This window comes from Haliotis rubra, unplaced genomic scaffold (assembly GCF_003918875.1).
Source record: "Haliotis rubra isolate DU_JTF1 unplaced genomic scaffold, ASM391887v1 Scf962, whole genome shotgun sequence".
In the NCBI taxonomy this organism is placed as follows: Eukaryota; Metazoa; Mollusca; class Gastropoda; order Lepetellida; family Haliotidae; genus Haliotis; species Haliotis rubra.
In genome coordinates this window covers 1-5,627 of record NW_025767704.1, presented here as the reverse complement: position 1 = coordinate 5,627, position 5,627 = coordinate 1, and the positions used below count along the sequence as shown (strand labels likewise).

General features: G+C 44.9%; 1 long non-coding RNA gene across 1 annotated transcript; it reads left to right on the top strand.

The window, feature by feature from the left end:
• The first annotated feature begins 804 nt into the window (after positions 1–804).
• LOC124265137 lies at positions 805–4,183 on the top strand. Its single transcript, XR_006895348.1, has 3 exons — positions 805–869; positions 1,272–1,287; positions 4,169–4,183. It is a non-coding gene; the product is annotated as an uncharacterized LOC124265137 (long non-coding RNA).
• The last annotated feature ends 1,444 nt before the right edge of the window (positions 4,184–5,627 follow it).

The window sequence follows — 5,627 nt, the reverse complement described above, 5'->3', positions numbered from 1 at the left end:
AGCTATAGGGAGGGAAATCAAAGACCTGAATCCTGGCACTGACGAGAGACATAAATCTGCACAGATACAAAGCTTGATTGGCAAGTAAGGTAATAAAACAAGTTAACTACGTTACCATGAACTCACTCACTGAAATCAGAAGGCTGGAGCATGGCTGTTTTCCATAAACTTGCTTCTGGTGATTAATAAGCGACTGCATTGTATATGTGGTCATAAGCCCAATAATACCACTGACTGTTTTGCACGATCGTTTCACATTCATTGTGTAGCGAAGTATGAAATCAGAACACTCTGTACAAAGATTGCAATAATTTATTTAGCCCCACCAACACTCACTTAAAGATGGTGTATTGCATACATCAGACAGGTCCCTGAACAATTCTCTGCAAATCAGGAAACGAATATTAACATAAGGAATACGCAGACCTCCCTCGAGGCGACAGTCATTGTCATAGTGTTGTTGGGTCATAAGGTCATCAAGGAAGGTTTTGCCTCTTTTGAGGGGAAGGTGATAAAAAAATGATATGATGCTTTTGTTCCTTACAATAACTTAGCCTGGTGGAGCACCCACCAAGCTGAAAACACTGCTGAACAGTACTGAAAAGTATAAGGCCGTCCAGTACAGGGTACCACAAGGCGATCTCGTAGAGAGTACCAAAAGGCCATCCAGTACAGGGTACCTAAGGCCATCAAGTACAGGGTACCACAAGGCAATCTCGTAGAGAGTACCAAAAGGCCATCCAGTACAGGGTACCTAAGGCCATCAAGTACAGGGTACCACAAGGCGATCTCGTGAGTACCTCTCAAAAGGCCATCCAGTACAGGATACCACAAGGCGATCTCGTAGAGAGTACCAAAAGGCCATCCAAGTAACAGGGTACACAAGTTGATCGCGTAAGGCCATCAAAGTACAGGGTACCCATCAAGGCCATCCATTAAAGGATAACACAAGGCGATCTAGTAGACAGTACCTCAAGGCCATCAAAGTACAAGGTGCACCTAAGGCCATCAAGTGGCGGGTACCACAAGGCCATCCAGTACAGGGTACCACAAGGCATTCAGTAAAGGATACCACCAAAGCGATCTAGTAGAGAGTTCTAAAGGCCATCATCAAGTACAGGGTACCACAAGGCCATCCAGTACAGGAATACCCCAAGGCGAACTAATTATGGTTGCTTAATGGCCATCAGGGTACAGAAGTACCATAAGGCGGTCCATTAAAAAGATAACATTGAGGGCGATCTAGAAGAGAGTACCTAATGGCCATCAAGTACAGGGTACCACAAGGTCATCATCCAGGCAGTATTAGGCAACATACTATTACAGGGTACCACAAGTCCATCCTAGTAAAGGGTAATAAGTGCATCCTGTACCAGGGTACAAGACCATCCTGTGCAGGGTACAAGGCCATCAAGTAGAGGTACAAGGCCATATAGGTACCGGTACCCCAAGGCCATCCAGTACAGGGTATAAGTACATTCAGTACAGGGTAGAAGGCCATATAGTACAGTATACCCCAAGGCCATACAGTACCAGGTGGTACCCCAATGCCATACAGTACAGGGTCCCACAGGGCCATAAAGAGTAGAGGTACCACAAGACCATCCAGAACAGGGTACCTCAAGGCCATCCAGTACAGGGTACCAGGCCATCCAGTACAGGGTACCACAAGGCCATCCAATACAGGGTACCTCAAGGCCATCCAATACAGGGTGTAAATTCCAAGGTCATCAGTACAGGGTACAAGGCTATCCAGTACAGGGTATTAGCCATCCAGTACAATACAGCCATCCATAGGAATTCCACCAAGTCCATCCAGTAAAGGGTACTACAAGGTCATCCTGTATGCGCCAGGGTACAAGATGGGGTCATCCTGTACAGGGGAAACACACAAGACCATCCAGTACAGGGTACAAGGCCATATAGTACCGGGTACGCTGGCAAGAGTATACAGTACCATTCACCAAATACAGGGTAGGAAGGCCATCCATAGTATAGGTACAGTATACCCCATCCAGCATGGCACCACCAGGTGCCCCAATGGCATACATTGCAGTCATCCCACAGGGTACCCTCCAAGGCCATATAGTAGAGGGTACCTGGACCATCCAGTACAGGGTACCTCAAGGCCAATCCATTTACAGGGTACCAAGGGCCATCCAGTGGCAGTACAGGGTACCATAAGGCCATCCAATGCTGGGGCACCTCAGGGCCATCCAATACGTGGGGGTACCACAAGGTCATCCAGTACAGGGTACCACAAGGCCATCCAGTTACAGGGCAATGCCACAAGGCCATCCAGTGCAGGGTACCACAAGGCCATCTAATATCATCTCCTGCTACCCACATGCTGTCATAGATATCTGTTTTCCCTGTTCTTGAAACAATATAACAAACTTATCTCATTTCACTATGCTATCTGTGCTATAATTCATCTCAACTTTATTCAAAGAAGGGAAGTAACTCTGTCCGGGACCCAAAATCTGTTCTTTTCTCTAACAGTGCAAACGTTCTATACATATACAGCAACCGCCTCAAATACAGCAAAATAGCAATCAAGCAGCAAAACATTGTTTGCATTAAGCAAGCATTACAAACCAACAAGTGCGCTCAAGCCAGTGTAACATACATTTTAGCTTTAACTTTCAACATATTTTCAGCCTGCCATCTCCTGTGGCTACCAGTATGCAAGTATGGAGATTAATTGGTGAGTGAGTGAGTTGGGTTTAACGCCACTTTTAACGAGCCCAATACCAGTTATATTGCCTGTCTGCTCAGTCGAAAGGCTAAACTGATGCAAGTGCCAGATGCTTTCCACTTGGAGTAGACCTTACACCAGAAAGGGGCGGGATACCGACATACCTGTAGCCTTGGTTTGAACAAGGGAAATAACTCTGCATGGTAGAGGTGTAGAATACACAAACCTTACAGTGGTAATCCTCAAAACTAAAAGCAACTAAACATAATCAGGGGAAGCTACATTAATCTTGGTACCTAATAATTGTTGAAAACCACGACAATGATTGTGACAAGTGTAGCGTCAGAAAGTGGAGCCAAGCTACCATGAGGGAAATTTCAGCTTTAATCATACATATGGTTGGTTGGTTGGTTGGTTTAGTTTGTTTAACGCCGCACTCAGCAATATTCCAGTTATACTCCGGCGGTCTGTGTAAATAATCAGAGTCTGGACCAGACAATACAGTGATCAACATCATGAGCATTGATCTGTGCAATTCGGATATGATCAATTCACACATAACATATGATGTTGGAAGTGTTTCTGACGCAAACAAAAACTGAAACATTATGATTGTTTAGCCCAATAGGCTGCGGTGAGGTTACCTAACAACACAATCTGTAGCAAGATCTGCTCACATGGGGTCTGAGGCCATAGACTTTGGCTGTATGACAAGAAAAAACAGGGTTGAAGGCCCTACAACCTACGCTTCAGCAAAACCGAGGAGCAAGCTGTAGGGAGGAAATCCAAAGACCTGAATCCTGGCACTGACTTAGAGACATAACTCTGCACAGATACAAAGCTTGATTGGCAAGTAAGGTAATAAAACAAGTTAACTGCGTCACCATGAACTCACTGAAATCAGAAAGGCTGGAGCATGGCTGTTTTCCATAAAGCCTGCTTCTGGTGATTAGTAAGCTTGACTGCATTGTATATCGTCATAAGCCCAATAATACCACTGACTGTTTTGCACGATCGTTTCACATTCATTGTGTAGCGAAGTATAGTGAATCAGAACACTCTGTTACAAAAGATTGCAATAATTTATTTAGCCCCCACCAACACTCACTTAAAGATGGTGTATTGCATACATCAGACAGGTCCCCTGAACAATTCTCTGCAAATCAGGAAACGAATATTAACATAAGGAATACGCAGACCTCCCTCGAGGCGACAGTCATTGTCATAGTGTTGTTGGGTCATAAGGTCATCAAGGAAGGGTTACTCTTTTTGAGGGGGAAGGTGATAAAAAAAATGATCTCAGTATGTCAAAAATATGTACAAAATGTCAAGTCAATAGTATCTTATTGCAAAACTCATATATGTACAGAATGATGCTTTTGTTCACAATGCAATAACAGCCTGGTGGAGCACCACCAAGCTCGAAGAAAACACTGCTGAACAGTACTGAAAGCCATATAAGGCCGTAAGGCCATCCAGTACAGGGTACCACTGAAGGCGATCTCGTAGAGAGTACCAAAGGCCATCAAGTACAGGGTACCAAGGCCATCAAGTCCAGGGGTACCACAAGCAAGGGTCTCGTAGAGAGGAAGTACCAGTACATCCGTATCCAGGCGAAGGTGCCTTAAGGCCATCAAGCACCAAGGTACGCAGGAAAGATGACCTCGTAGAGAGTACAAAAAAAGGCCATCCAGTGCAAGGGTGCTCAATGTAAGGCGATCTCGTGAGAGTACCAAAGGCCATCAAGTACAGGGTACCTAAGGCCATCAAGTTACAGGATACCGTTGAAAGGATCCATACAAAGGCGATCTTAGTGGGCAATTTACCTCCAAAGAGCCATACCGCAGTACAAAGCAATACCGCACCTATGTCATCAAGTAGCGGGTACCCGCGAAAGGCAAATCCGGTATGAGGATACCACTGGGCATTCCAGCAGTAAAGGATACCACAAAAGCAGGTCTAGTAGGAGGGAGGATTTTCACAAAGCCAATCAGAAGTACAAGGTGCCATAGGGCCGTCCGGTACCGCAGGATACCCCAAGGCCGAACTAAGAAGGGTACCTAATGTGCATCAGAAATTTTGGATATACACAAGGCGGGTCGATTAAGAGATAACACAAAAGGCAATCTAGAAGAAGAAATTACCCACCAATTAGCCATCAAGTACCGAGATTTTCCTAAAGGTCATCCAGTGCAGAATTGATAGATGACCACGAGTACCAGGGTACCAATAGGATCCATCCACAGTAAAGGGTATTCAAAACCGTCTCTATTTTCAGGATGCAGAAGATCATCCTCCGCAGAGTTACCAAGAATATCCAGAGTACAGGTATAAAGAATGCATATAGTGCCTGGTATTACAAGGCCATCCAATTGGTGGGGTATAAGGAGCCGGTCAATTTGTTAAGGTAGGTTGCCATATAGTACAGTAGCCGCCCTAAGGCCATACCAGTACCAGGTAACTACCACGCCATACAGTACAGCAAAGGTCCCACTGAAGTCCATAAAAGTGAGGGAAAAATGCAAGATAGACCATCCAGAACAGGAGTTGCCTCCAGAAGGCCCAGAAATCCCGACACCAGGATATTTCGAAACCATCCAGTTACCAAGGGTACCTGAAGATGCATGCAATACCAGAGGAGTACCTCAAAGGCCATCCAATACAGAGGATTACCACAAGGTCATCGAAGCAATAGGGAATTTTCCTGGGGCCATCCAGAATATGAATTTTCACATTGACACATCCAGTACAAGGAATTTCCACAAAGACCTCTAATATGTCATAATAAAATGCTACCCTGAAGCTGTCATAGATGTCTGTTTTCCTTGTTCTTGAAACAATATTAACAAACATCTCATTTCACTATGCTTCATCTGGTATAGCAATTAATCTCGAAACCGCTTATTCCGAAAGAAGGGAAGTAACTCTG